Source organism: Hevea brasiliensis, chromosome 3 (genome assembly GCF_030052815.1).
Source record: "Hevea brasiliensis isolate MT/VB/25A 57/8 chromosome 3, ASM3005281v1, whole genome shotgun sequence".
Classification (NCBI taxonomy): domain Eukaryota; kingdom Viridiplantae; phylum Streptophyta; class Magnoliopsida; order Malpighiales; family Euphorbiaceae; genus Hevea; species Hevea brasiliensis.
In genome coordinates, this window is record NC_079495.1 from 72720528 (window position 1) to 72744327 (window position 23800).

The 23800-nt window shown below is 37.4% G+C and overlaps 1 pseudogene; it reads left to right on the forward strand.

The window, feature by feature from the left end:
• Positions 1-792: 792 nt before the first annotated feature.
• LOC131178831 (U6 spliceosomal RNA) lies at positions 793-908 on the forward strand (annotated as a pseudogene).
• The last annotated feature ends 22892 nt before the right edge of the window (positions 909-23800 follow it).

Here is a 23800-nt window from a genome sequence, read left to right on the forward strand (position 1 = left end):
ACAAAATCAATTCCAAACATTTTATTCAAATGATTCGTGAGAATCCAATAAATTTCTAAAGTCATAAATTCATTCACAAAATGGCAACACAATTCATAATTAACTTCAAATTTTCACAAATCACACTAAATCAATTTTTCCACAGTTCCAAGCCCGGATAAAGGAGGAGGGTTACGATAGGTGACAACCAGCATAAAAATTTCGTCACACCCTATGATATGGATTCAAAAGATATAAACGTTGGGGCTTCCTCTACTAACGACGCGCTACATCGAAGCCTGGGTGTAGTGATAAATATGCAAGGGTGTAGGGCGTTCACCGAAAGCGACGCGCCATGCCGGCGCCCGGGTGTGGTGTTAAGTGAGCAAGGGTTCCCACATCATGGACGGGTGTGGGTAAAGAAGTTAGTCCATAGGACAGATAGTAGAACAAATAGTGGAACAGAACACAAGATAGACATAGAAAACAATAGAAGATATCATAGAAGGAAACCAATTAGGAAGGAGCAGGATAGGAGGAGGATTAGGGTTGGTACTTGGAATGTTGGATCACTTACAGGAAAATTAATGGAGCTTGTGGATACCTTGGAAAGGAGAAGGGTGAATATTGCTTGTGTCACATCCCGACTTAGCGGGCCCCAGCTCAAGCCCCTCTCTGGGTGGCCATCTTGCCGGCGTACCCCCCTAGAGGCCGGCAGTGCGACTCACAAGGTACTGTCCGCTTTGGTGGAGTTCAATCCCTTCGCCCTGCAGAGCTAGGATTCGAACCCTTATCACCTCACGGGTTTGCTTCGCCTCTTACCAATTGAGCTGCGGGGACATCCGATAAAATTGGAACAATACAGAGAAGATTAGCATGGCCCCTGCGCAAGGATGACACGCACAAATCAAGAAATGGTCCAAATTTTTTTATTGTCACACCCCGGCTTAGTGGGCCCCAGCTCAAGCCCCTCTATGGGTGGCCATCTTGCCAGCGTACTCCTCTAGAGGCCGGCGATGCAACTCAAATCGGTACTGTCCGCTTTGGTGGAGTTCAATCCCTTCGCCCTGCAGAGCTAGGATTCGAACCCATATCACCTCACGGATTTGAGTTGTAGCAGCTCAATTGGTAAGAGGCGAAGCAAATCCGTGAGGTGATATGGGTTCGAATCCTAGCTCTGCAGGGCGAAGGGATTGAACTCCACCAAAGCGGACAATACCGATTTGAGTTGCATCGCGCCTTTAGAAGTACGCAAGATGGCCACCCATGATAGAAGAGGGGGCCCACTAAGCCGGGGTGTGACAGCTTGCATTCAGGAGACTAAATGGGTAGGAGAGAAAAGTAAGGAAGTGGGTAATTCAGGGTACAAATTGTGGTTTACCAGAAAGGAGAGAAACAAGAACGGAGTGGGTATAATCATAGACAAAACATTGAAAGACGCAGTAGTAGCTGTGAAAAGAGTAGGAGATAGAATTATACTAGTAAAGCTAGTACTAGAAGGAGAAACAATAAATATAGTTAGTGCTTATGCCCCACAAATAGGACTAGACAGTGAGAGTAAACAAAGGTTTTGGGAAGATATGGATGATTTAATGCAAAGCATACCGAATGAAGAGAATGTTTTCATTGGTGGAGATTTGAATGGACATGTAGGAAGTGATAGGCAACGTTATGAGAATGTTCATGGAGGTTTTGGTTTTGGCAGTCGAAATGAGGAGGGAAAAAACATCCTTGATTTTGCTATGGCATACGACCTAATAATAGCAAATACCTACTTTATAAAAAGAGAGTCACATTTAGTGACTTTCAAAAGTGGGCAACATAGAAGCCAAATCGACTTCCTCTTAACTAGGAAGACAAATAGAGCTCTATGCAAGGATTGCAAGGTCATTCCAGGAGAGGCTTTAACAAGTCAACATAGGTTGGTGGTCTTGGATGTCAAGTTTAGGAACAATTCAAGTAAGGTCAGAAGAAATAGTGTAGCTCGAACAAAGTGGTGGGAGTTCAAAGGAGTAAAGCAAGTGAAGTTCAAAAATGAGCTTCTCGAGTCCGAAGTATGGAAGCTAGATATGGAGGCCAATGATATGTGGATACAGATGGCATCAAAGATTAGAGAAGTAGCTAGAAAAGTACTTGGAGAGTCTAAAGGACATGGACTACCCTCAAAAGAGAGATGGTGGTGGAATGAGGAAGTACAAAAGGCAGTGAAGAGAAAAATGGAATGGTATAAGAAATTACCTAAATGTGATAATAATGAGGCATATGAACAGTACAAGATAGCAAAGAAAGAGGCAAAAAAGGCAGTTAGTCAAGCAAGAGCACAGGCATTTGAAAAGTTATATGAGAAACTTGGAACTAAAGAAGGGGAGAAAGATATTTATAGATTAGCAAGGAGTAGAGAAAGGAAATGTCAAGATCTCAATCAAGTTAGGTGCATTAAGTTATAAAGAAAGGAAAAGTGTTGGTCAAAGATGAGGACATTAAAGAAAGATGGAGAAATTATTTTAATGATCTCTTTAATAATAGTCAAAATGGAAATAGCGTGAATATAGATTATAGAACAATAGAAAAGAATGTAAATTATACTAGAAGGATTAGATCTTTAGAAGTAAAGGAAGCACTTAAGAGAATGAAAGTGGGTAAAGCCTGTGGACCCGATGAAATACCAATTTAAGTGTGGAAGTATTTGGGAGATATGGGAGTGGCATGGTTAACTAAATTATTTAATAAGATTCTAAACTCAAAGAAAATGCCTGATGAATGGAGGAAGAGTATTTTAGTACCTATTTTTAAAAATAAGGGAGACATACAGAGTTGCTCAAACTATAGGGGAATTAAACTCATGAGCCATACTATGAAGTTGTGGGAGAGAGTTGTGGAGCATCGACTACGTCATGATACTTCTATCTCTCTCAATCAATTTGGTTTCATGCCCGGTCGTTCAAGTATGGAAGCGATCTTTCTCATTAGAAGCTTGATGGAGAAATATAGAGATGTGAAGAAAGATCTACACATGGTTTTTATTGATTTGGAGAAGGCTTATGATAGTGTTCCAAGAGAGGTCAATAGGAAGCTAGAACTTTGGAGAAGTACTCTAGAGTCAAAGGGTTTTAAGTTAAGTAGAACGAAGACAGAATACATGCATTGCAAGTTCAGTAAAGGCCAAACTGGTGATAGGAAAGGAGTTAGTTTGAATGGAGTGGTATTGTTCCAAAGTAATCACTTTAAATATCTAGGCTCAGTCCTTCAAATAGATGGGGAATGTGAGGAGGATGTTAGTCATAGGATTAAAGCCGGATGGTTGAAGTGGAGACGTGCCACGAGAGTTTTATGTGATCGTAAGATTCCCAATAAATTAAAAGGAAAATTTTACCGTACAGCCATACGACCGGCTATGTTATATGGTAGTGAGTGTTGGGCACTGAAAGAGTCGTATGCATCTAAGCTAAGAGTTGCAGAGATGAGAATGTTAAGGTGGATGAGTGGCCATACTAGACTAGATAAAGTCCGTAATGAAAGTATTAGAGAAAAGGTAGGAGTGGTGCCAATTGAAGATAAGTTGAGAGAAGAGAGATTAAGGTGGTTTGGTCATGTGAAGCGTAGACATACGGAGGCTCCAGTTAGACAAGTAGAGAACATTAGGTTAGAGGATAGAAAGAAAAAAAGGGTTAGACCTAAATTGACTTGGAGGAGAGTAGTACAACATGATTTAGAAGTATTACACATTACTGAGGATTTAACCCAAAATTGTTAAGAGTGGAAAAAGAGAATCCATATAGCCGACCCCAAATTTTTGGGATAAAGGCTTAGTTGAGTTGAGTTGAGTTGAGTTCAAACCATTTACAATGCTTTTGAAGCAATAAGTACCCATTCAAACACATTTCCATAATTGAAAACAATAATATACAAATAGACATAATTTATTTCAATTGAAAAATTCAAAAGAAATAATCACAGTGCACAAACCTCGATAATCGTCTCGGCCTTGACTCAGTGTTTCCTTCCCTTTCTCTGAGTCTTTGCTAACTGAGAAACACAATTTGAAGTGTTTCAGTACTCATTTAAACTGTCTCTAACGATAATGCTTGATAATTAATTCACTGAATTCTAATATTTGCTTAGTCAACCTAATATTTCGACCCTCGATGTATTCTAGATAAATTAGGTTTTAGTGTTACTAATATGTCACATTCGATAGTCTTTTAGGGTTGGTACATTTTACCTAACTCATTTCCATGTATACTGCGTTATCTTGCAATTTGCTGGATTCCGGGATACTAGTTTGACCTAGCCGGACGACCTAGTTCCCTTAGTTTTCGGGTTTTGGTCAAAAATACAAACTTGTAGATCTATGTCTTATAGAACGCGGGGCAAAAGTTCAGGTTATTCTGAGTTATGTAGACCAAGTTATGGTTATTTTACTATTGCTGGTAAAATTGCACCAAAATTGGTCATTTTAGGTCATTTTAGGTTCGGCCAGTTTTTGGACCCGAACTTGTGCAAGCTGTTTGACTTACTTATGGTCTTTTATGGGCTTTGGTGTCTTCATAAGACTTGTAGATATGGGTCTTAACTATTCATGGTTAAAATTTCAGGTCAATTGGACCTGGTTTGAGTGAGTTATGGCCTAAACACTAACTGCTGTCCAAATGGTCAATTTTCAGGCCTCAATTGCACTTAATCCGGATTTGGTCATTTTTCAAGCTACCTTGCAAGCAGAATTTTGGCAAGCTTCCTTCATGAAAGTTGGCACATTTTGTGCCTAGTTTCACCTCCAATTGGTCTCATGCCAATTGGAGCCACACACTTAAAGTTATAGGCCTAAAACTCAAACTGCCTTATTGCATTTCTTCCATACACATCAAGGATCACTCCTAACACTTACCAAACTTAACATTCAAGCCAATTCTGGTTGTACCATGACATAAACATAATTCACAACACATTATAGGTCATTTTGGCAGCTTACAATTACATTCAATGTGCACCAACAAGTGCAGAATTTTTCAATCCAATTTACAACAATTCAATCACCTATACATGCTCATTTACATGTCCCACTTCACACCACCATACACACACTCAAAATGCCATAACAACCAACACATTTTAACATCATTATTCCATAAACTAAACATGAAATAAAATCCTTATGGTTCACCAAACCAGGCTGCCAATTTATTCCTCACTTTGAATAAAGTTCCAAGCTTCCAAATTCAAGTATACATTCACAATATACTTAGTATACATCACCCAATCAATTTTCTTTGCTTTTCTTGTATTTTCTTTTCTTGTATTTCATTATTTTATATCTCCTCACTCATATCAAAGTGTAGTTCTAGGCATCCTATGTGACACCCCTTACCCGACTACAGTGTAGCCGAGCAAGTTATGCCACTCAGTGTGCCGGAGAACTCTATTTTATCTTAATTCATTTTTATCGTAGTTTTGAATATAACTTGTGAAATATAATTCATTTATTGAAATTGTAATTTATTTGAGGTTCCGAAAATTTAAAAAAAAATCCGGCGGAGTACCGGCTAAAAATGGAGAAAACCGTTCTTCGGAACCTGTGAAAAACACTTCATATATTCATATTCAATCATCTCAACTCCATTTATCAAAATCTCAACAATTATCAATTTCAGTTCTCAATCATCATCTCATTTATTAATCATGTACAAGTCATAAATAGACATCCACTCTTCCATTCACAAATACAATTTTCATTATTTACATGAATATCAAAATTTATTACATAAGTTCAAATACATATGAGAAAATGGAAATTAGTTACAAAATATCAAAATGAAATCTAGTGTCCTACCAATGCACTGTGAAAGGTGAGGTGACACGGACACTATGCAGAACTGTGAATGGCCTTACCCAATCTGTGGTCTACCGGGCCCTCTGTCCAACTCTTCAGTACCTACGCGTTGCAAAAGCGACGCGCTAAGCATAAAGCTTAGTGGTGCCAATAATGCAAGAAAATATAATATGCAAATAAAAATCATAATTTCTTAGCCATTGTTTTCATAAGAACTGAATAATTACCAACTTAATGTTTAGTCGAGGGCTAATTACGTTTTATGATATTTACTTATTCATGCATTTTGTTAATTATTTTCTTCATGATCTTGAGTTTCTTTGTATTCTATCATAATCATTCCTGATATTTAATTTTCGTATTTTCTTTAACAATCAGTTCAATTACAGTTATACTTTTCCATTCATTTGGTTGCCCAAGTAACCTATACTGGACGACTGGACTGGATAACGGGTCGTTGGCACTGGACACCGCGGTGCCTCGGGCCGTCATACTATGGGACGCAGAACGTCAACCATGTATGCAGTCAGTATGGCTAAAAAGCCATGATATCACATAATCGGGCATAAAAGCCATGCATACGGGCATAAAAGCCATGAATACGGGCATAAAAGCCATGAATACAAGCATAAAGCCTTTCGCAGTACTACTAAAACAATACCCTATTGGCATGCCAAACTATCCAAACCAATCTTGTTAGGAATACTAGGGCATTTAATACTTTAAAATGTTAATATATTGTGCTTTATGACTTCATTATTTCATGATAAATTTCAATCATAATTCATACATTCATTTGATCATTTATATGATCACAATTCACATCAATTATTCTTTTATACCATTGTACTCAAAATACTTCTCCTCTTTACAATAATGAGAACTAATGTCTCATTCATTCATTAATATAGTTTATTTATCCATTCATTATGTTATTCATATTGATCACAATTCTAAACAATGGTTCACATGTACCATTGTATTCAAAACATTTTTCCTTTCTCATTTATACATTCAAGAATCTACTTATGTAATTACAAATTTTATATTTCAAGTTGAGTTACTAATATTTTATGAATTCCATTTGTGATGGGCATATATGCCCTAACTATCTATTCACATCAATTAGGTGACTTATTTTTCATGTTTCAAGTAATCCATGAATATTTCATGGATTTCAAATTTATGGCCTAAATTTCTTTTTAACAATTTTGACTAGGATGCATAGTCCATATTTGTCATACAATTCTAAGCATTTAAGCTTAGAATTGGTTCTAGGTCTTCATCTTAATTCACTAATCATTTTGATTACTATTCACCATACTAGTCAACCAAAATGTTGACCTTTTTATACTTAATGGATATATTAATTCTAATTACACCAAGATCCCACATTTTGAGTTTTACATTTACTAGTATTAATTGCCAATTACAATTTAAAGTCCCCTAGATGCATTTCTAATTTCAAATTTTGAATTTCAAGTTTTGGTGTCACTATTCACCTCATTGGTCAACAAAAATGTTGACTTTTGGATAGAAAATAGGTGTATTGGTTTTAACACCCCAAACATACCACATTTTGTATTTAAAACTTGATGGAATCAATTACCAAATCCATTTCCAAGCTTATTTCAAGTTTTCATGTCACTATTCACTTCATTAGTCAACTAAAATGTTGACTTTTGCATAGAAAATATGTACATTGACTTTGGCACTTCCAACATACTACATTTTTCATTTAAAACTTGTTGGTTTTGGTCACTTTCTCAAAACTTAGGTCATTTTGGCAAAATTGCCAATTTTCGGTTTTGGTGCTCCGAAGTTGCACTGTTTCATTGGTCGATTTACTGTTGGAATTTGACAAAACTTCCTTCATATAAAATGTTCCTTATTTTGTCTAGTTGAATTTCGTTTTTTGAATCACTCCATTTGGAGTTTTGTAGCTCAAGTTATGGCCAAAATAAGTTTACTGTTCACGTGTACTGTTCATGCTGAGATTTTTGGTCTGGCAGATTTTTGGTCCAAATTTGGTCAGTAATTTGATCAAGTTAAGTTCATAATTTGGTCTAACTTTCTTCTTATACAATGTTCTACCATACCTTAGGTTTCCATCGGTTCAAGAATCGCCTAAATCCGAGTTTTCTAGAGAGAGTTATAGCCATCCAAACATTACTGCTCAAGTGAAAATCTGCAGAGTTGCAGGTTTGATAACTTACCTTTGCCCAATAATTTGAATGGGTTACTGGCATAATTTGGGGTAATGTTCTTCATGAAAGTTGTTTGTCTATATCCTATCTTGTTGCTGTAAAAATTTCAGGTCAATTGACCATATCTACAGTGAGTTATGGCCAAATGAACAGTTACTATTTATTTGGTCATTTCTGCAGGGGCTGTTTGCAGGGTATCCGGATTGGGGCCAAGTTTTGGTCCTCTTGCTTTGGTCTTTTGGGCATGGTTTCTTCAGAAAAAATGTGCCATTATAAGCCTAGTTTCATTTCCAATTGGCCAAACATCAATTGGACCTACACAGACAAAGTTATGGCTGTGCAAGTGGACTGAAATTTCAGTCACTCTGCTGCACTCACAAGGCAGCCTACACATTCACTTGGCTATACTATTTTTCAGTCCAATTCATGGTCAACATACCTAAAATGGTCACTAATTGACCATTAAAAGGTTCTCTAACAATTTCCTAAGCCAAGTCAATTTTTCACTTCTCAAAACCCTAATTCCCATATGAGTTTTCACAAATTCCTTATTTAACTCTTCCATTCTTTGTATATGTATATGTATACACTTTAAACATAAGCTCTAGTTCACTCTAAGTCCATCAAAACTATCAAAATAATTCCTTCACAAGGGCTGCCGAAAATTCATAGTATGTATACACATAATTCATGTTCATTTAATTTACAATTTCTCACTTATTTCAAGCTTCTAACATGGAATCAAAGAAGTATGCATATAAGTAGGCACTAACCTCACTTTAACTTCTTGTAGGGCAGATTTCTCCAAGCTAAAACTTCACTTTCCTTCCTTTTCTAGGCTGCCAAACACTTCCCAAGAGGTAGAGACAAGTTTTTAGTGAAGGTGACTTAGGGTTTTGGGGTGAGGAAAGCATGGAAATTGAAGCTTTTAAGAACCAAAAATGGAGGAGCATGGGTAACGTTTTTTGAAGAGAGAAAGGGCTGCTGAAATTTCTAGAATTCTGCCTCATTTATCCCTTTTTATTGAATTTTAATTGTCTTGCTTTAATGTGATTGGCCATAGCATTTTTAATTACCTAAGCATGACATCATAATTCCTAATTTAGCTCCTTTTTCTTTCTTTTCTTTTCTACTAAATTTCAATTTAATTTTTAGCAATATTTATTCATATTTTAGATCATAATAATTATTTACTTAACTGGACATGTCGGCCAAAAATCACCTCTGAAGGCGAAATGACCAAAATGCCCTCCGTTTGGCTTAACGGGTCAAAATTGTCTGTACCGATTGAAAAATTTTTCTAAATATTTTCTTGGCATTCTAATGCCATAGGAACCTCAATAACCCTTCTCTGGAGTCCCAAAAATTATTTTAAAATTTTTCCCCGGGTCTAGGGCTCCTCGTTGCGAGAACCGCAACTTACCTCTGGTTACCCATCGCTTGGGCACCGGCTCGTTTAACTTGGTTGTATTTTATTTCTAAAATTTTTCCTAAATTTTTCTTATTAATATTTGAGTTAATTATGGTCCCCCACTTTAATTTAAATATTTTTTCGGACGTTCTAGCTGTCCGGACTGACACCGGTCACCGGAACAGTAGAATGTACGGAGTTGCTACCGGGAGGATGTTACATCCTAGCTGTCCGGACAACACTGGTCACCGGAACAGTAGAACGCACTACCGAACTTAGGGGTGTTACAATTCTCCCCCCCTTAAAATAAATTTCGTCCACGAAATTTTACCCAATAGCCATCTTACAATAGTCATATGTTTATTTTCTCCTTTCTATACGATCGTATAATCTTTTTTTCCTCAAATTTGTATAAGACTTTTAACAATCTAATATAACGTTTAATTTGTTTGTATAACACCAATCTCCTCTTACTATTGTGCTGTCTAATATTTTGGTTCATGTTCCTTCTTGAATGACCCTTGAGGTCATGTTAGAATCATTTATCTAGTCATTGGTCCTCTGACCATTCTAGTCCATAGTCTTCCTCACATTCGTAACATTTCTTTATTATATCTGAATCAACTGTTCAAATTTTTACATCCATAACTCTTTTTATCTGTCAATATTATATAACTTCCTTCCTTTTGTACTGAACTATAACCTTTCGATATTCTAACTTTTGAGTTTTAGATCCCTAAGTAGGATTTTCAAACTTATTTCTAACAATTAAATTCTGTCCTGGCATAACTATACCAAAACTTATGCCGTTGGCAACTATTCTCATTTAGGTGTACTATTGGGTAGTACGTAGCTCTACACAATAATCTCAAGTTAGTACTGTAATCTGCAGCTTACAGTATAAACATCAAGAACATTGCATAGTTACTACGATACATTCCAATAGATCAAACTTTCCTATCTTTTATCCTTTTCGAATTCACTTATATCCAAACTTATTCCGATTACAATATCCATTAGTAATTACTAACAGTAACATCCTTGCCCTCATCTAGAGCAATTCCATTATTGCATCTTACTTTTACGTCCTCTTGCCTTACGTTAAGTAGGCTCGCCAATTAGCTTTAAAATTTATGGTGTGTCAGAAAATACTTTTCACTGATAAACTCTTCCAAAACTAATTTCACTTATTATCACAATCCTTATCTTAAAGGTCTAATCACTAATGCATCGAAATTTATTCCCCTGTAAAGGAATAACAACAGAACATATAATTCTAACACTAACATAAAAGTATTCAGACTCCTTCAACTCTGCTGGTGTCATTCTGTATGGTGTTATGGAGATTGGATCCACACCAGGCATAACATTAATTTCAAATTGCACTTCTCTTTCCGGAGGTAATCCTATCAATTCATCAGGAAATACATCTGGAAAGTCATGTACTATAGGGATGTCTTTCAATGCTGGACTCTCCACTTGGGCGTCTACCACATGTGCCAAGTATGCTTCACACCCCTTTCTGATCATTTTTCTGGCTAGTGCAGCCGAAATGATGTTTGATAGCAATAGCTGCCTCTTCCCATGTATTACCACATCACTGTACTGGGGGAGACCAAAAGTGACTGTCTTCAATCTACAGTCAATCATGGCATGATGCCTAGCTAACCAATCTTGCCCAAGATGATATCATAATCTCTGAAGGGCATTTCTATGAAATCAGACAGAAAAGTGTGTCCTTGGATCACCAAAGGACAATCCCTATACATTTTATTAACCCTGACCTCCTGTCCTAGCGGACTTGTTACTAGCACCTCAAAGTTCATTTTTGTACATGGAACAACAATGCATTCAATGATGCTAGCACTCACATAAGAATGGGTAGAACCCGGATCAAATAACACAAACACATCTTGATTAAAAGTTGAGAAGGTACCAGCCACAACATCAGATGTCTCGGCCTCTTCTCTCTGTCTCATTGCATAGATTCTGACTGGAGCACTATCTTGCTCTGAATGTTTCACTGTGGTTTGGCTGCCTGCTGGGCTACCTCTACCCCTGCCTCTACCTCTGCTGGGTGGTTGTGAACTTACGTGATGTGGCTCGAATCGACCCTTCTGCAGTAGTAGGAAGTGGTCCAACTCTGCGACTACTGGTGCAGTCCTTAGCAAAGTGTCCTGTGCCTCCACAGTTATAACAAGCTCCAATAGCCTTATAGCATACCCCACCATGATTTCTACCACAAGTTTCACATTGGCGGGGAGGGTAGGAACTTCTAGTTGTTCGACGACTGAACCTTGGTGGTCTCTGCCTTGATGATCCACCTCTGTTATATCCCTGAGCTCGGGGCTCCTCATATTCTTTTCTCTTTCTCAAATTACTGCTTGAGCTCTGACCCATAGGTTTCTCCCTCTTCTTTATTTCATGTTGCCCTTGTGGGGGTTGGGTGCAGATTTGGGCTTGACCGATGATTATCAGCCATTTGTTAGAAAAAAGTGGCCATTTGCTGGGCCATTTGTGCAGTAATTTTAATTTGTACCGGTAAAACTGGTACAGTCGGGCCTTCGACACTTTGTGGAGCTGGGCCCTCAACTTGTACCTCAGCCTCTATCGATTGATCGACTGAACGATCACCCTCTTCCATAGTCAATTCGAGGATCTTAGACCTCCCGAACAATTAACACAAGGAGATTTTCTCCCGTTAGTGCATATTTATAATGTAATGTACTGTATGTATCAAACAATGACATTGAGCAGTTGTACTATGAAGAAAGAGTATTCAAATTACAGGTGAAAATAGAATTTTAAAAACTTGCTCTGATACCACTAAAACATGTCACACCCTACCCCTCCGTAAGGCATAACATGATCCCGTAGTATACCTAATGATTACCAACTCCGTCTACTGATAACCCATTAAATACACTACAAGGGATTTTAAAAACTTTTCTTACTTCTTTTATAGTGGTGAGCACTATTTACAGGTGTAAAAACCTTTTTTGAACTGAAGTGATAGAACTAACACATTTGAATTATTTGGAATTTCTGTAAAAATTTTGGCAAAGTGCCATCTGTATTTTGGATAAAACAGTTCTTCAGAAAACATGTAAAAAGCACTTCAACATATTTCCAAATCTCAACTCCAATATTTTTCTCAACACAACATTTTTCTCAACTCAAATCCACAGTGATTTTTCAAAGACTGAGATGCAAGAAATATAATACAATTTTTACAAGCCAAAATAACTCATAATTATTTTACAACTTCAATGTACAATTTTAATTTACAACTGCTCAAAACCAAAAATAATATATACATTCAGTGAACATACATTACAATACAAAATGCAAAATATGGTATACTCAATATACCCGATGATCTCTCACTGAAGCACTAGCAGCCTTAGTCACGCCTGCCCATCCGTCACTCGCACAAAGAATGGAAAGCTATCGCTGAGACAATGTCTCAGTGGTGCACAACATTAACCAAATACAACTTTAAATCACAATTTATAAATCATAAAAATGATGGATGCATAAAACCATAGTTAAATTCGAGACAATGAACGTCATAAGGAATTTAACACAATATCACAATAAATCTCAGTGATCAAAACATAGTTAAATTCAAAAGACAGTGAATGTCAATAAAAATTTAAACTCCATTTCACAAATTATCAAAGCTCATAATAACACAATTTAGTCGAATAATTTAAGAATACAGTGTTGCCAATTCATACACAACTTAAGCCATGACATAAAATTTTCGATCAATGCTGCATTGTGCACCACGACAAAGCAATCACAACCCCACTAATCGAAATCAATGAGGAAGGGAGCTAGCTATATAATGAGTACTCATCCGATCACCTCAACTAGTAAACCAGAGAGGGAGAAAAATAAACGATCACGACTCCATAAATGGAGAAGGAAAATAAATGATCACAACCCCATAAATGGAGAAGGAATGATATGATACTGTCATGCTAAGTGTGAACACAAAATCAATTCTAAACATTTTATTCAAATGATTCGTGAGAATCCAATAAATTTCTAAAATCATAAATTCATTCACAAAATGGCAACACAATTCATAATTAACTTCAAATTTTCACAAATCACATTAAATCAATTTTTTCACAGTTTCAAACCATTTACAATGCTTTTCAAGCAATAAGTACCCATTCAAACACATTTCCATAATTGAAAACAATAATATACAAATAGTCATAATTTATTTCAATTGAAAAATTCAAAAGAAATAATCACAGTGCACAAACCTCGATAATCGTCTCTGGCCTTGACTCAGTGTTTCCTTCCCTTTCCCTGAGTCTTTGCTAACTGAGAAATACAATTTGAAGTTTTTCAGTACTCATTTAAACTGTCTCTAACGATAATGCTTGATAATTAATTCACTGAATTCTAATATTTGCTTAGTCAACCTAATATGTCGACCCTCGATGTATTCTAGGTAAATTAGGTTTTAGTGTTACTAATATGTCACATTCGATAGTCTTTTAGGGTTGGTACATTTTACCTAACTCATTTCCATGTATATTAGGCCATAAGTGCCAAACTATGAACCCAATTGGTATGAGGCCAACAAGGGTGAAACTAGACACCAAATAGGCCAACTTTCATGTAGAAATGTTGCCAAAATTCTGCCTAAAAACTGACCTTAAAAATGACCAAATTCGGATTAGCAACCTTGCAACCCAGATTTTTGACCATATGAACAGTAGTCCTTTGGATGACCATAACTCACTCAAATTGACCTGAAATTTTTACCATGCTTAGTTTAGACATAGATCTACAATTCTTTTGAAGACACCAAAGCCTAGAAATGGCCAGAACCAAGTCAAATGGCTTGCACAAGTTCGGGTGCAAAAACTGCCGAACCAAAACTGACCCAAAATTGACCAAATTTTGCCCTAAAGGTGCAATCTGTCCAGCTTTAGTAAATTGACCATATCTTGGTCTATACAACTCAGAATGACCTAAAATTTTGCCTCACGTGCAATAAGACATAGAGCTACAATTTTGCTTCTTTGACTAGAAGCTAAAAACCAAGGGAAATAGGACTTTAAGCTAGACCAATCTAGCACACAAAAATTGAGAATTTGACATTTTGCATACAATGATGCTTGAAGCATTTTGGCAATGAATGCCAACTTGTAAAAATGGTAAATTGCACTATATTGGCAGCATATTGAGATATAAATTGTGACATATTGATGCTAGAAACAACTTATCCATATTACCTAAAAAGGTCAACATATGCATTGACTTGTGAATTATATAATAGTTAGTAAACTCCAAAAATTGAAGAATTAAACAATTAATTAATAATGTGCCCTAGTTTGCCTAGTTGACTAGTATGGATAGTTTGGCATGCCAATAGGATTCTGATAGCTGTTCTGTAAATGGCTTTATGTCATACTGTGTTTTTACAGCTTATTATGCCGCACTGTGACTTTAATAGCCTACGGCTATACATATTGTGTATTTATTTTTGGCTTATCGCCAGATTGACTATATGGCTTTTTAGCCATGATATTTGCACACCGGGAGACACTTTGTGACCGATGGTGTGACAGTCCGAGGTACTAGGTCCGAGGTACTAGGTACCCAGTGCCAGTATATCCGTTTATCCAGTCTGGTCAGTATATAGGCTACACGGGCAGTAATTCAAGTACTCTTAAATTCAAATACATAAATCCAGTCTATTGACATATAGCACCACCAAAAATTAGTAAACACTTTGTTTACTTTATTTTAGTGTATATTTCTTTATATTTGGCACCACTAAGCAAAATTGCTTAGCGCGTTGCTTTTGTAACGCATAGGTATTGGAGACACACCTGGGGAGCCCAGCAGACCTACGACCGGGTGAGGCATCAGATCTGCACAGGAGTCCAGAGTCATCTGCACTGCATTGCATACATGGTAGGACTTAGGATATCTTGTATTTTGTACTTGTGTTGTATATTTAAAATTCAGCCTTGTATTTTGTAATGTTATGAAAGCTCTAAAGTTTGTAATATTTTGTACATATTAAACAACATGGAGATTTTCTCTATATATTTATATTATTATGGACTGCATTATGGAACTATTTAATGACTATAAAAGTCTATTGACTTTACTGAGAAATAGAGACTGTGAAATATTTAAGATTTTGATATCATCATATTAAACTATTTTCAACAGGTTTGGAAGGACAATTTGTCCTAAATATAGACAGCATCTTGCCAAATTTTTATTACCAGTCTTGAAACACTGATTTTATCAAAGTATGAAAATAGTATCAGCATGATATGAATATTACATAAAAGACTTCTTAAAATCAAATTGAGTTCAGTAAATGAAATAATCATAGACTAGGTGTTCCGGCACGCCGTGTAGAATTCTGTAGACAGGTGAGGGGTGTTACATTTAGTGGTATTAGAGCACGGTTTAGGCGTTTCTGGACCTAGATAGATTGCATATCATGCATTGCATTGTAAGTGTTAAGATGAATGTAATGCAGATCTTTTGATTTGTTTTGTTATTTTGATCAAAATATGGACTCCACATCGCAGAGAGCGGTCGATGAGGAAGTGGAAAGTCATGCTCCATCTATGACTGAACCAGGAGACAAAAGGGAACCTACTCCACCAGTACCAAATGCACCAGCCACATTTCAGCAAATGGCTGAGTTCTTTAGATAGATGGCAGGAGTTATGCCACCACCACCACCTCCACATCAAAAATCTCATATGGAGAGACTCAGGAAGTTTGGAGCAGTGGACTTTCTGGGCAAAAGAGAAGATGATTCTGTCACAGCTGAAAACTGGTTGGACAGAACTGGAAGAGTCTTGAAACAACTTCATTGTACTCCAGAGCAGAATTTGGAAGCTGCTGTATCACTACTGCAGGATGATGCATACCAGTGGTGGGATACAGTAACTAGTGAGGTGCCACCAGAACAGATAACTTGGGATTTCTTTCTCACTGAGTTCAGAAAGAAGTATGTGGGCAGTGTATACTTGGAAGAGAAGAGAAGGGAGTTTATTACCCTACGCCGAGAGGCAGTGGCTGAATATTAAAGAGAATTTGTCAGACTGAGCCGCTATGGGCGGGAAATAGTCCCTAATGAGGCAGAGAGATGCAAGAGATTTGAGGAAGGACTCAATGATAACATTAAAGTAATGATCACAGCCTTGGGGATTACAAAGTTTGCCAAGTTGGTGGAAGCTGCACTGAAGGTTGAAAAAGTTAGAATGAATGAGCATAACAGAAGGGACAGACAGCAGAAAAGAGGTTAAGGTCAGACTAGTACATCTTCTGCCCCTAGTAAGAAATTCAGAGGTTCGCCTACTCAGAGTTTTAGTAGAACACCAAGTCAGGGTCAGTCACAGAGGCCTAAATCTCAGTTTGCACCAAGGAGAGGTCAGTCCACCCCTTCAATGGCTAGTTCTCTAGGAACAGGGTACAGGGGACCAGCCCCAACAGTATCTGTTGCTTACCCACATTGCCAAAAATGGCATAAGGGTGAATGTTGGAGGATGATAGGTGCTTTGTTTACGATGTGGATCTACAGACCACCTAGTCCGAGATTGTCCTCGCAGAACTGCTACATCCACTCCAGTATCAACTGATAGGCCTGCTCCTCCAGCTCCAAGGGTTAGAAGGCAGCTGAGGCAGCTGGTACATCACAGAAACCTGTATCAGAATCTGTGGAGAGAGCAGAAGGCAGAAAACCAGCCAAAGACTATGCTATAAGGGCAAAGGAGGAACAAGATACTCCAGATGTCATCAAGGGTACGTTCCTCCTTTATAATACTTCTATGCATGCATTAGTGGATCCTGGATCTACTCATTCATATATTTGTATCAAGCTGCCCGTAGAAAAGGGAATACCAGTGGAGGAAAGTGACCAAGACATCCTAGCCACAAATCCGCTAGGCCACAGTGTGGTAGTAAACAAGGTGTATAAAGGCTGTCCATTGAAGATTCAAGGGAAATAGTTCTCAACAGACTTAATACAATTGCCTTTCCATGAGTTTGATGTGATTTTGGGAATGGACTGGTTATCCCATCATCAGGTAATAGTAGATTGTAAATTGAAGAGAATCTCTCTGAAAACTGCTGAGAACGAAGAAATAATAGTAGTGGGTGAAAGGATAGATTTCTTGTCCAATGTCATCTCAGCTACAGTTGCAAGGAGATGGCTGAGAAAAGGGTGTGAAGCCTATCTGGCACACGTGGTTGACACTAGGCAGGGTAAACTTGACTTGTCTGACATACCCACGATGAGGATTTCTCTGAGGTATTTCCTGAGGAATTGCCTAGTTTGCCACCAGAAAGGGAAGTTGAATTTGCTATTGAGATTATGCCAGGTACAGCTCCAATTTCAATTACTCCGTATAGGATGGCACCTGCTGAATTGAAAGAGTTAAAAATCTTGCTGCAAGAATTACTAGACAAGGGATTCATATGCCCCAGTGTGTCACCTTGGGGAGCTCCGGTACTGTTTGTAAAGAAGAAAGATGGGACACTGAGGTTATGTGTTGACTACCGGCGCTTAAGCAGTAATGATGAAGAACAAGTATCCATTGCCAAGAATTGACGATCTGTTTGATCAGTTGAAGGGAGCCGGTATGTTTTCTAAGATTGATCTCAGATCAGGGTATCATCAGCTAAGGGTTAAGGATGCAGATGTGCCTAAGACTGCATTTAGAACCCGGTATGGGCATTATGAATTCCTGGTGATGCCATTTGGGTTAACAAACGCTCCAGTAGCATTCATGGACCTTATGAACCGTATCTTCCATCCATACTTAGATCTGTTCGTAGTGGTCTTCATTGATGACATCCTGGTGTATTCCAAGGATAAAGCAGAACATGATGAGCATTTGAGAATTGTTCTGCAGACTCTAAAAGAGAAAAAATTGTATGCTAAATTGTCCAAGTGTGAGTTCTGGTTGAATGAGATTGCATTCCTTAGACATGTAGTATCAGCTGAAGGGATTAGAGTGGATCCCAAGAAGATTGAAGCAGTGATGGAATGGAAGCCTCCCAGAAATACAACTGAGATCAGAAGTTTCTTGGGGTTAGCTGGATATTATAAAAGATTTGTAAAGGGATTTTCCCTGATAGCTGCTCCAATGACCAAATTACTACATAAGAATATGAAATTTGACTGGAATGACAAGTGTCAAGCCGCTTTGAGAGGTCAAGGCTATGTTGACAGAGGCACCAGCAGCACACACCAATGTCCGAAAAGACTTTGTAGTCTACAGTGATGCCTCACACAATGGGTTAGGTGTGTACTCATGCAAGAAGGGAAAGTGGTCGATATGCTTCAGTGCGATTAAGGCCACATGAAAAGAATTACCCTACTCATGATTTGGAGTTAGCAGAATTATCTTCGCATTGAAGATATGGAGGCATTACCTGTATGGAGAAAAATCCTACAAATACACATAACATAAGATTCTGAATTATCTGCCAACCCATAAGGAACTTAATTTTAGACAGAGGCGATGGATTGAATTCCTAAAAGATTATGATTGTGTGATTGACTACCACCTGAAGGCAAATGTAGTCACGATGCTTTAAGCGTAAAATCTATTGTAGCATTAAGATCTCTGAATGCCCAACTATCCTTAACTCATGATGGAGTTATTTTGGCTGAGTTGCAAGTGAAGCCAAATCATACAACAGAGATACAGGATGGGCGTACAGATGGGAAATTAATGGTCATTATAGGCAAAATCACCGAGGAAGGAACTGAATATGAAGTGAAAGAAAATGGGTGCTGTAATATAAAGAAAGAGTGTGTGTTCAGATGATAAAGAATTGAAAACCAGATTCGAAAGAAGCACATAACGATGTGTATGCTATGCACCGTGAAGCTCAAAAATGTACCATGACACGAAACTCCGATCATGGTGGTTAGGTATGAAGAAGGACATAGTTGACTATGTAACTAGATGCTTGACATGTCGACAAGTCAAGCAGAACATCAAGTTCCATCAGTTTGTTCTGACCCATAAACATACCGAATGGAAATGGGACCGAGTCACTATGGACTTTGTCGCTGGTCTACCTCTCACTCGTAAGAAGCATGATGCAATATGGGTGATTGTGGATAGGTTAACCAAATCGGCACATTTTACGCCGATCGATCGACTACTCAACTTAAAAAGCTAGCAGAATTGTACATCAGTGAGATAGTTAGACTACATGGAATTCCACTTTCCATTATATCTGATAGAAACCCGAGGTTTACATCTAGATTTTGGAAGAAATTACAAGAATCCTTAGGCACACAACTCCATTTTAGTACAGCTTTTCATCCTTAGATGGATGGACAATCGGAAAGAATAATCCAGGTAAATGTTGAAACTCATTGAGTTATTGTAAACAATAATTGAACTGATAATGATAATATTAACTGAATATATGTGATAGGTCCTTGAGGATATGCTGAGAAGTTGTGTTATTGAGTTTGAAGGAAGTTGGGACAGATACCTTCCACTGGCAGAATTTGCATATAATAATAGCTATCAAGCTAGCATACAAATGGCACCCTATGAAGCACTGTATGGGAGAAAATGCAGAACACCTGTATGTTGGACTGAATTGGGTGAAGATAAGCTAGTGGGGCCAGACCTGATAAAACAGATAGAGGAAAAGGTGAAACTGATAAAGGCCAATTTGAAAGTTGCCTCGGGGCATGTAAATCTTATGCTGACTTGAAAAGAAAGGACATTGAGTATGAAGTTAGCGAGAAAGTATTTCTCAGAGTATCACCGTGGAAGAAAGTGTTGAGATTCAGGAAAAAGGGAAAATTAAGCCCTAGGTTTATTGGCCCATATGAAGTTATTGAACGTGTGGGGCCAGTAGCCTACAGATTAGCCTTACCACCTGAGCTGGACAACATAAATAATGTGTTCCATGTCTCGATGCACAGAAGATACAGATCAGATCCTTCACATGTCATCCCAGCAGAAGAAATTGTGGTACAACCTGACCTGACATATGAAGAAGAACTAATTAAAATCTTGGCACGAGAGGTAAAAGAGCTCAGAAATAAGATAATTCCACTCGTGAAAATCCTATGGAGACACCGCAACACGGAAGAGGCAACATGGGAGAGCGAGGAGACAATGAGACAATAGTTCCCTCAGCTCTTCACATCAGGTAAATTTCGAGGACGAAATTTTTATTTAGAGGGGAAGAGTTGTAACATCCCCATTGCACGTGTTCTGTACGTTCTGTTACTCCAATGGTCAAATAACAATCCAGGCAAGTCAGGATGTCTGGAACTACACTTTGGTGATGGTGAACAGACATATAATGATGAAACAAATAAAAAGAAAATACAAGAAAAATCAAATAAAAATGAAAGAGAGAAAATGAAGCTAAGTTAAACGAGTCAAGACTGAATGATAGTTGATCAGACTTGGGAAGGCCGTTGCCGACCCCAGATCATGGGAACCCTCTGAATCTAATTTTGAGACATAAATAAAGGTTTATTGAAATGTAATTGACACTAGAAATATCAAAGAAAAATTAGTAAATTAGTACAAAGAAAAATGAAAAATCGAGAAACAAACAAAAATCGGTGTTACCGAAAAATCAGGAATATAACCCGAAGTGGGGTATTTTGGTCATTTGACACCTAGTGTTGCCTTTTGACCTCAATGTCCATTAAGAATAAATGATATTGCACTTAGTAAATGTCATGAAAAAAATTAAAATGGGATACAATATGTAAATAGTAAAAGAATGGTGCTAAATGAGCAAATAAGGAAACTTTAACTAATTAAATATTAAAATGAGCTTAGTGCTCCACCAACTTGAATATTGGGACACTAAAATATGCTTTGGGACAGCAGATTGCACTCATTATGATCTTCATCTTCAACCTTTAAAGTTTTGGACGAATTGAACTTCCATGGAAGTCCACCATGGCCAAACTCCCTCCATCACCATGCACCATTGATCAAGCCCTCCTTTCTACTTAGTTTCTTCATTAAAGCTTGCCTACTCACCTTGGGGAAGATATTAGCAACAAGAAAAACAAGATTTGGTAAAGTTTGAAGGAAGCTCACAAGTGGTAAGTGTCCAAAACCTCTCCCTTGCTTTAGTAAACCTTGTGTTTAGGTTGAGGTGAGTATTTTGGTGAAGAGAAATGAAAGAAATAGTGAGAAATGGACTTGTCTATTTTTGGAAGCCATGAACCTTTGTTGAGCTTGAGTTATTTTTACTTCTAATGAATGGAAATGAAGGTTGATTATTTTAAATGAAAGTTGTAGTAAGTTTGTATCTAAGTATATGCATGTAGTGTTTTAATTAAGGGTGTGAAATGGAACTTAGATGCCTTGAGCAAACTGCCATATTTGGCAGCCCCTAATAGCATGAATTTGTGTGTGAACATGTAGTTATTAATGAAATATGCTAAGGTTAAATTGTGGGCAGCAAGTGTAAGTGATATTGAATTATGATTATGTTGAAGTGTATGTGTAATATTGATATTGAGATGTGTTAAAATTTGGTGGAAGTGAATGTTGAATTAATGGTGAATTGTGTGCATTGAGCACTTAAATATTCTGACCAAAATTGTTGCTGGAATTGTGTACAATATATATATGGAAGTGTTATTGATTGAATATTGAAGAAATGAGGAGGAGAAGGAATATCAAATTGGAAGTGTATGTGCTTTGTGCAGGTTGTGTGTGAAGGCAGTACATAAATTAGGCCATAAGTGCCAAACTATGAACCCAATTGGTATGAGGCCAATAGGGGGTGAAACTAGACACCAAATAGGCCAACTTTCATGTAGAAGTATTGCCAAAATTCTGCCTAGAAACTGACCTTAAAAATGACCAAATCCGAATTAGCAACCTTGCAACCCAGATTTTTGACCATATGAACAGTAGTCCTTTGGATGACCATAACTCACTCAAATTAACCAGAAATTTTTACCATGCTTAGCTTAGACATAGATCTACAATTCTTATGAAGACACCAAAGCCTAGAAATGGCTAGAACCAAGTCAAATGGCTTGCACAAGTTCGGGTACAAAAACTGCCGAACCAAAACTGACCCAAAATTGACCAAATTTTGCCCTAAAGGTGCAATCTGTTCAGCTTTAGTAAATTGACCATATCTTGGTCTATGCAACTCAGAATGATCTGAAATTTTGCCTCGCGTGCAATAAGACATAGAGCTACAATTTTGCTTCTTTGACCAGAAGCTAAAAACCAAGGGAAATAGGACTTTAAGCTAGACCAATCTAGCACACAAAAATTGAGAATTTGACATTTTGCATACAATGATGCTTGAAGCATTTTGGCAATGAATGCCAACTTGTAAAAATGGTAAATTGCACTATATTGGCAGCATATTGAGATATAAATTGTGACATATTGATGCTAGAAACAACTTATCCATATTACCTAAAAAGGTCAACATATGCATTGACTTGTGAATTATATAATAGTTAGTAAACTCCAAAAATTGAAGAATTAAACAATTAACTAATAATGTGCCCTAGTTTGCCTAGTTGACTAGTATGGATAGTTTGGCATGCTAATAGGATTCTGACAGCTGTTCTGTAAATGGCTTTATGCCATACTGTGTTTTCTGGCTTATTATGTTTGCCTTTGTGACTTTAATAGCCTACGGCTATACATATTGTGTATTTATTTTTGGCTTATCGCCAGATTGACTATATTGCTTTTTAGCCATGCTATTTTCACACCAGGAGACACTTTGTGACCGATGGTGTGACAGCCCGAGGTACTAGGTACCCAGTGCCAGTATATCCGTTTATCCAGTCTGGTCAGTATATAGGCTACACGGGCAGTAATTCAAGTACTCTTAAATTCAAATACATAAATCCAGTCTACTGACATACAGTACCACCAAAAATTTGTAAACACTTTATTTACTTTATTTTAGTGTATATTTCTTTATACTTGGCACCACTAAGCAAAATTGCTTAGCGCGTTGCTTTTGTAACGCATAGGTATTGGAGACACAGCTGAGGAGCCCAGCAGACCTACGACCAGGTGAGGCATCAGATCTGCATAGGAGTCCAGAGTCATCTGCACTACATTGCATACATGGTAGGAATTAGGATATCTTGTATTTTGTACTTGTGTTGTATATTTGAAATTCAGCCCTGTATTTTGTAATGTTATGAAACTCTAAAGTTTGTAATATTTTGTACATATTAAATAACATGGAGATTTTCTATATATATTTAAATTATTATGGACTGTATTATGGAACTATTTAATGACTATAAAAGTCTATTGACTTTACTGAGAAATAGAGACTGTGATTAAACTGTTTTCAACAGGTTTAGAAGGACAGTTT